Here is a 9,641-nt window from a genome sequence, read left to right as displayed (position 1 = left end):
GCGTACGTAAAAAGGTTCGCCAGCCCTGTTCTATACTAAGAAATACCTATATTTAATATTTTTGGGGAATATTTGATTGGTGTGCCACGAAACAAATTCACCTTCCCCGGTGTGCCAATAGGGCAAAAAGTTTGGCAGACAGATCGCATTGATGTTAAAGAAACGAAGCGATTTTGAAACTCAGAAATAATGGGAACTGAAATACCTAACGGGTGAGGAGAAGCAGGCAATCGATCTCGAGTAAAGAAGAATACGAGATAAATTAAAACACGCGTCAAGAATAAGTCACACGTCGAATACTGACAACTTCTCTCGGTTTATGCATCGACGCTAATTTAATATTGGTGTATTACACACACTATTGCACGTCTGTAATGCGTGGTTCATTTTTGTGGGACACTTACACATTCAAAACCCTGCGATAAAAATTTACTGTATTGGTATATAACCTATCGGAATTATATTTATTAATCTGTTCTAAGATTCGAAAAAATAATATGATTTATATAAAATAGGCTATTAGTGAAGTTCTACAATGTAAACACATCTTTCAAAACATAACGACCCTTTCGCACAAATGACGTCATTATGAAAATGATAATTTCGAGCATAATGGCGTCTATAGCATAATACTAGTTGAGTCGCCGCACTATGGTACGGTCACACACAAGCCCAATAAATAAATTTAATGTCAAAAGTGATGTATTCGTTTTAATTTGTTGAAATACATCTATTACCGATCTGCTAAAATAAATACGGTTACATGTAAATTGTACGTAAAACATTTCACCGTGGCACAGTGAGCTTTCTTGTCGGAAAGAGATGGCTGTATAATCCCAATCTTATTTCTGCCATGCCCCACTTCAACGCTACCAAAATCTCCATGGCGGGGGGGGGGGGGGGGGGGCAAAATCAAAATTGTATAGTTACCTAACTAATTCTGAAAAAAAATAATAGTATTTTTAATTTAATTTAAAGTAAATATGTAGGTATATTACGTTACATATACAATTCGGAAGAGAATTAGTACGATCTTGTTTTCAAATGATTTTCAAGATGACCTTTTTACCCCCCAAAATATTCAAATTGCCCCCCAATGGCCCCACGTTGGGAATCACTGCTGTATACTATACGGTCTCTAATTTTATTAGATTCAATATGAAAATTAATTCAATTTGCATAGGTGATTATGGCAAAATTCATGAATTCAAGAATGAAAACCTAACTTAACCTAACTTAACCTAACTTAACCTAACACATAATCCAGAATATCGTGTATTTTCCAAATTTATTTGCTGCTGGCTTCCTGTAAAGAGTACACCGACAAGAACCGTGTTTTATTTAGACATGAATTTTATCTCAGTACTATACGACCCAAAGAGGTTGGACAGTCTTTAATATTCGGCGATATATTTCCGACACAATATTTCACGGTGAAGTGTGATACGGCGAACTGCATACGTACAAGTTTCCGGACACGGATAAAGATACATGTTCAAATTTTCAATTCAAACTTTCAAGAATGAAAGGCGCTTAGTGTATATTTTTACATTCAACAATGTTAAAGAAACCATCTTATCAGATACATGAAAATAAACCTTTAAAAAGTTTACTATTTATTATGCTAATGATTAATTAAGCTGAAAATCGGTAAGTAGTGTTAATGATTATTTGTTGAAAGTGTGCTATGGGATTTTTTTCCTTTCATTAACGTTTTTTTTAGTAAATAATTTATTAAGAAATTTATAATATATATTATTATTAAATTATACAGATTGGTTTAATCACCATTATCAAGAGTATGGCGTAGTCTGTAAGACAACCTGTAGAATTTAATATAATTTATATTATCGTTTTCTAAATAATATTTTAGTCGGATCTCCACAGCTTTCTTTATTATTATAATTTGGTTAAGGCAGGGTTTAAATGAATTTTTAAAACTAACCAATACCATCTGCAATTTGTATTATTAGTTTAATGAAAACAAAAAAGTATGGCTGCCAAAATTTAATGTGCACTATTTGTGTCAGATCTCCACAGGCTATCTCCACCTTTAACCACTGCTACGTACTTCTTACGCATTTTTTGTGTTTTACGTGATTATTCATCTTAAAGATAATGGGTCAATGTATTACTTTTGGTTGCCAGCATAAAATTGATCAAGAAGTATCTTTCCATATTATTATGTATTAATAGCTTAATTTAATATTGTAAAATTTCATTTGAAACAGCAATATCTGAGATACTTGAAATATCAAATGTAAGTCGAATTTTATTACATAGTATTTATTATCCAATCCTATGCATTTAAGTATTCGAAGAGAATTTTGTCAACACATATACATATAATCATGTTTTAACTAATAAACTATTTCTTTTATTCATCGAATAATTCACAAGATTTGAGAATATAACATTCTATATATTATAGAACATACATAGTTTAAAAACATCTCATGCATATACACACTAGAAAAAAATAATTTTTTTGAAAAAAAATACAACAGCGATAGCCAACATTGTAACGTAGAACTACTAATAGTTCAAATCGTCGTAATTAAGTAGGATGCCCGTTGCTCAATTGGAGAAGCACACTGGCGCAAATCCAGCGGTTACAAGACCATGTTCCGTCGGGCGGCGTATTTTTTTCTAGTGGTGATAATATGCATTAGAAGATTTCAAAACATATGTTAAATAATTTGGTGAATCTGAAATTACAGTTGAAGTGATAGACGAAACTGTACAATGAACCTGTGTTGCGAAGTTACTTGTAACTGACTAAATCAGTTTTTAAGAGGTCCTTTTTTAAATTTATTTTTTATTATTACATTTATTTACATCTCTATAGAAGAAGACATTTTTTAACATCTACGGTTATGTTAGAACTGAAAATGGGTATCCGGGAGCACAGTGCGTCGCTGACCGATGACCGCCGATTGTCGCAGGCGGTGATTGCTTTGCTATGCTAACTTCAATGTAATCAAAATTGAAACAAGTAATAATCATTGATAGTCCGAACACGGTTGGGTTTGGACGCGTCGTATCTCTGGCCAGAACGACTTAAAATCAATAAAAAATATTTTTTTATACTTTTTTTTTGTGAGTGACACCTACATTGCAGACTCAATTTGACTCCGTAGAAACAACAATCAAGTAAGAACATTGATAATTTATTATATTAAATAAAATACATAATTCATTAGTCTGTATTTTCTATTGCCATCAACGATTATCATTAAAAAAAACAGGTTGACCAGTTCCATAAATATGTTGATTATGTAACTCGAATAGACAATGTTGTAGAACTGATTATAAATTATAATAATAATACAACATTTATTTTAAATATTATAAAATAGTTTTAAATGCGAAGAAAATTTGATATATATGAGAAAAATCAAATGAATATGACTATCTAATTAATATGACGTAGCCATCTTTAGTGTACAGATAGTAGGATGCTCTGTAATATGATTTCTATATTTAAAAAAAGAACACTGATTGAAATAATAATTTACTACAATATGAAATAATAAACATTACAGTTAAAAAGAATATATTTTTGTGCTAGGATTTTAACGATGCAAATGATTATATCAAGTTATGAGATTGGTACATAATAAATAGATTTTGCATATTATCTGCATTACCTCTACGATTGATAGCTTCATGTTAAAGAAACGCATCATATAATTAGCAAAAAATACCTACCCGACGCAAAACGTAGCATACCTATTTGTGTAAACACAATCTTGTAAACAACGTAATTAGGTATTTAATCATTAAAAAAACAGACCAACTCAAAATATTGAAGGTACTTACGAATAATGATAGAGCTAAATTTTGGCTTTAAAATATAGTTATTAATACAAATGGTTACATGTAAATTGTACGTATTATATTTCGCCGTAGCACAGTTCATCGTGAGTTATCTTGCCAAAAAGAGATGGCCGTACGATGTACAGCATTCAGATTACAAAATAACACGTTGTTCATGGAGCATTGCTGATTGTACCTAATGTTCCAATTTTATATAAATATACGTATACGATATGATTGTATTATTCTAACTTACCTATTGTCTTCAATATTTCTCTTGTATTCAGGTGGTTTATTTAAACACGAATTTAACACGAACCATATATTTCCGATCAACTCGCGGTTATTCACGACTAATGTATGAGATGAATGTTCTAAAATAGTTTCTCTAATGTTGGTGACAGGGAACTCAGAAATAATGGTAACTGAAATACCTAACGGGTAAGGAGAAGCAGGCAACCGATCTCGAGTAAGGAAGAATACGGAATAAATTTAAACACGTGTTAAGAATACGTCATACGTCGAATACTGACAACTGCTCTCGGTTTATGCATTGACGCTCATTTAATATTGGTGTATTACACACACTATTGCACGTTTATAATGCGTGGCTCATTTTTGTAGGACACTCACACATTCATAATTTACTGTATTGGTATATAGCTTATTGGGATTCTATTTATTAGTCTGTTCTGTGGTTGGTGAATATTAACCTAGCTGATCAATCTAAGTGTCATATACCGAGATATATAATATGTCGAGATATAATATCAACATCGAGGTATTGAATATAGTGTATAATGCGATGCTTATAATATTTTAGCTGACAAGTCGTCACTACATAGGGTACAAAAAATCAGTCCATCCTCACTCCTTCCACCCGCTTACTATAAATCTCCCCCCCCCCCTTATTTCACATTCATCACTATACGCCGCGATTATAAACTAAACGACAACTGGGAAGAAAATATTTATTTTCCAGTAGATTTAGAAATTAATCAATGATTTGGGACTTCTTACGTAGGTATCATGAATGATTAATATCATGGCCCCCACATCCTGAAGCGGGCCCCCAGGCTAGAATCTTTTGCGGGCCCCCTACCTATCGCTAAGGATAAAGGGAGTGTGATGCTCTACAGTAGCGTTTTTCAAACGGTGTACGCGGTAAAATTAATGTGTATATTTAGTGTTTTTTTGTATAGTTTAATATATCCATTTGAATTATGGAGTTGTCGAGTATTGGATAACAATTAAAAAATTGTATCGTACAATCACATCATTTTTAATTTGAGGAAAATAGCGCCGCAGGCGACTTTTTTACTAGTGAAGCAAAGTTGTGATGTGTGTTTAGCTAACTTATCTGGTCGACTCGCCTCGCCGGGCCCCCAAGCTAGGGCCCTGTCAGCCTCCCCTTGTGGGGGCTATGATTAATATTATAAGCAAACAAATTTATGTACGGGCATCGTCATAACCCAAGAACTACAGAACACGATGTTTTTATTACTACCACCAATGAGAGGGCTTCTTTGGCTGCCTTCGGGGGTCCCATCCCTCGTCAAGACACTTCAAAATAAACGACGATAATGGAATGTTTATGTCTTATTATCTCGACAAGCAGATCGACGACACCTACCGCTATTTTTTTTTTTTTTATATTTGGAAACCGTATATCATGAATCTATTAGTGAAGCTCTCAGATCGATCATTAAAACGGGTTTAAAAAAAAAGTTTTATGTCTATTTATACCGCCTCGATTGTAATAGAATATGACGTAGACACCGCACTAGCTCACGTGTCATACGTGTGTATTGAAATTTAAACTGCAAGGCACGGAAAATAGGTGAAAAGCCATTTTTAGTGAAACCAATGATACTCGTAGCTTACACTTTTATATGATAGGAAAGATATAAATAATACAAGGAATTTGCATACTGATTAATTTAATAAATTATTATCGCGAATATCTGCAAACATATTATAATAATATATTGTTGACCTGAATTTGTCAACACTAAATGTATTATAATAATGAGACCAGTATTTTTGAATTTAGGACCGGCCCGTAATTGCCCGTGAATTTTGAAGGCAGTTCGATTTTAAAATCAAATACGTGTGGTTGTATTGGTAACAAGTTCATTATTTTATTCTTCTATTGGCAACCCTGAAAACAAAATGGCGGTTCGCAATTGGAGTATATTGGTTTATTTACATAATCTACGTACACATTTTCCGGGGTTTAACATGATTATTCACCTTAAAAAGAATGGTTATTGTACTGCTTTTGGCTGCCTACATACAATTGACGAGGGTGTATCTTTCCATGAATATTTATAGCTAATATAATATTCGAATATCTGAATTAAAACGGAAATAATATGTGAAAAGTCAAATTGAAGTCAAATTTAATTATACGCTATCCAATACTATGCATTTATTCAAGGCTAATTTTGTCAACGTCAGCTGTATATATGATTAACTAATTTGGTGAATCTTAAATTAATTAAAAATTAGCCTTCAATGTTAAGTAGTACGAATGTGTAGACCAGAGGGATATGACTTTAGCTTTAATTATGTCAAACGGTGGACTGATTAAGGATTAACTTAATACTGCAGGGGTCGTCAGTAAATCAGCAAAATACAAACATAATATCTCTGAAAATAGAATAATATTTTATAAGAATTTATTATTGGAATCAATCGTTTTCTTTCAAAATTGTTTTTGTAACGAATGGGGTAGTTCAAAGATGTGACGTAATTATAAATGTAAAAATACTGATAATCGTATGACGTTATTGATGACCTCCAAAGTGACCGATTAATGACCCAAAATATTGTATTTAACTATGCAAAATTTATTGATTAAACACTTTGGTACATTCAAATTATGATTATGTATATATTCCATTATGAGTGATGTAAAATGACACGAACTCTAAATTCAATGTGAAATTTCCGATTCACAAATATGCAGAATCTATTACTAAATAATTAAATAACTACAATTAATAATTTCGTTACTCACCTGCTCTATTTACCTGTTGTACTTCGGATTTTCTCTCGATTTCGTGTACCGTGTCACTGTGATAATATTTAAATACATACAATTAGTTTAACAGGAAATACACTAAATTAATAATATATGGCATAAAGTTTTAAAATACATTGTATATGTATTACAGTGGTCGGCAACCTACATACACTGAAGTGCCACAAGCTTTTCAACTACACTTACAACTTTTCAAGTATTGTACACTCCGCCACATAAAAGCGCGTATTATTTAACTTAGTTCACATTAAAAATAACCATAAAAATATGCACGGATTATTATTTAACAGTCATCATAAACCTCTTCTCACTTTGTCTAGGTTTGCATGTAAATTAGCAATCATCACATTTTGTGGTTAACATCGACATACATTAATTAGAATTAAAAAATACACAGTATCTGTCATGCAATGACTTCTTAACGTAAACGTGACCTTTTTTAAAAACCATTTAAGGAACAAATTGTCAACAACAAAAACTATGAAAATGTTACTTTTTATCAGAATTTAAGTAAGTAGTTGGTGACGTTACATAGTGACTTATGTGTTGAGAACCTTTGTTCTATAGAATCGCGTCGAGGTGAATCTAGGCCATGCCACAAAAAAACCGTCAGCGTGCCACCTAGTGGTACGCATGCCATAGGTTGCCGACCTCTGTAATACAGGCACTATTAGCAATTAGACGAGTGTTACATTGTTTAATCAAATTCATCATTGGACAGTCATTGGCCTATTATTTTATTGGAGACTTTCACAATTATTTATTCTATTGTCAGCAATTGTGGAACTTCAAATTATGGTATCCCCCGCAAAAAATTTCGTCACACAAAACTTAATACAATATCATAAATAACAACCTGGTCATTTTTCGAATAACAACCTGGTCATTTTTCGAATAGTTTTTTTAAAAATTTTTCGACTGCCAAAAAGCTTTTTTTAGACCACATTTTTTTTTTAATTTAAATTTTTTCTTCATATTAAATAAAATTGGCAGCTAAGTTTTTTTACTATACATATTATTACAAGGAATAAATTTATGACAGTAAAATATTGTGACATTTTATCAGTATTGGATGATTTAAGGGAAATATATATAGCAGTGTAGGTATATTTTACCTAAGTTAGTGGCGGGTACAATACTTGGTTTCTTTGGAACATGGATAGAACATTATCTGTCGTGATATTTCACAATTAAATCCTCTGCATTACCCCAAAAACGAGCCTCCATGGACACCCACCCTCCCGCATTGCACAATTCGGTGTTAATGAACCTCCCCTATAACAATTATATATTATCGATACCAGCGGCGAGGGGTGTAGGTAGGCTGCTAAGATTTAACATTAATAGTGCACACTAAACTTTGTCAGTTATACTTATTCCTTTTCATTGAACAATACAATTTATATATGGTGATGGTTAGTTTTAAGGTGACACATCAGTGAAACGGCAAATATTTTTCAACTGTAGGCGCAACGAAATTTTGGACTCGCTCGCATTCAGTGAGAGAACGTCGAGCTGAAAACACGTCACTTTGCTTCGTGATGGCGACGGGCCAATTAATTCTTAAATCGTATAAAGATGACTAAAAACGTTACCCATTTACTTTAAAAAGAAAACATGTCAATGAACATATTATTATTGTTACTAATAGAACAATAAACAGAACATAAAATGGATTTATATGACAAATTATATTTCGTTTAACAGGCGTCATTTGCACGCGCGACCCGCAATCCGCGCATCGCCTAGCAACGATCTTTTTAGACCGTGCCTCAACTGATGTACGGCCTTAACAAATCAATTAAAACTGCCTAAATCAAACCATAGCAGTTTTGGTATGCTATGGGCGATCCGACAAAATGTAGCACACTTTTCCAATCATACTTATTTATTTTGTTTTCGTTGAACTAAGAATATATATTACAGATGGTGTTGGTAAGTTTTTTTAAATTCATTAAGCCCTGCCTAACAAAACCATAATCGATAAAAAATATTATTCTATCTATAAAATAATATGTTTTAACTAGTATGTACTATGGCTTGGATTAGGCAGACTTTAATTGAATTTTAAATACTGACAAATACTATCTACACATTGTAGTATTAGTTCAATAAAAACAAATACATTTTACGGACAAAGTTTAGTGTGTACTATTTATGTCGGATCTTAATAACCTACCTCCACCCTTCACCACTGGAGAATACTGTATTTCAAGAACTAGTTTGCCATATTGATGCAGAGTCCAGATCGAGATAGATATTCTATAAAAACTGTATGCAAACATTTGTAGAAAGAAATGAAATTATACAAATAATTATCATATTTGATTCTTATTGTCAAAATATCCAACTATTAATAACTAAATTTACGTTGCTCAGTCCACTTGTAACTATAGACACCAAATGCTACATTATTATTTGTTTTGAAATTTGAAAATTCGAATATTCAGCGTTACAAAAAGTGTTACATTTCAAAATACCCATTAACATTTTAATATAGGTACCTAGTACATACAATGAATTATTAATACATTATTATAATACAAGTTATATCAAATTAATTTGTCATTTCTCATGCGGTCAATCCATTATTCAGTATAGCCAATTTAAACTTTTGCAACATTATATTGTTTATGTTAATTTTACAGTTATACCATCATAATAATACTAATAAACTAAAGAGGCATATTATTTAAATACAACCATGATTTTATTGTATTTTATTAAATTAATATTTTGCTTACTCTAAATGTAGTCGTGATGATATGGTAAACAA

The 9,641-nt window shown here is 32.0% G+C and overlaps 1 protein-coding gene across 2 annotated transcripts in view; it reads left to right on the top strand.

Moving 5' to 3' along the window:
• The first annotated feature begins 3,004 nt into the window (after positions 1–3,004).
• LOC147066891 (phenoloxidase-activating factor 2-like) overlaps positions 3,005–9,641 on the top strand; it is a 44,030-nt gene continuing 37,393 nt past the window's right edge. For both annotated transcript variants that reach the window (XM_085954069.1, XM_085954068.1), the window contains exon 1: positions 3,005–3,153. The gene's annotated coding sequence lies outside the window, so the exon portion shown is untranslated. The remainder of the gene's footprint in view (positions 3,154–9,641) is intronic.

The sequence above is a fragment of the Rhyacophila brunnea genome, unplaced genomic scaffold (assembly GCF_057557595.1).
Source record: "Rhyacophila brunnea isolate RB1 unplaced genomic scaffold, BYU_Rbru_1.0 scaffold_4, whole genome shotgun sequence".
Classification (NCBI taxonomy): domain Eukaryota; kingdom Metazoa; phylum Arthropoda; class Insecta; order Trichoptera; family Rhyacophilidae; genus Rhyacophila; species Rhyacophila brunnea.
This window is presented reverse-complemented; position numbering and strand designations above follow the sequence as displayed.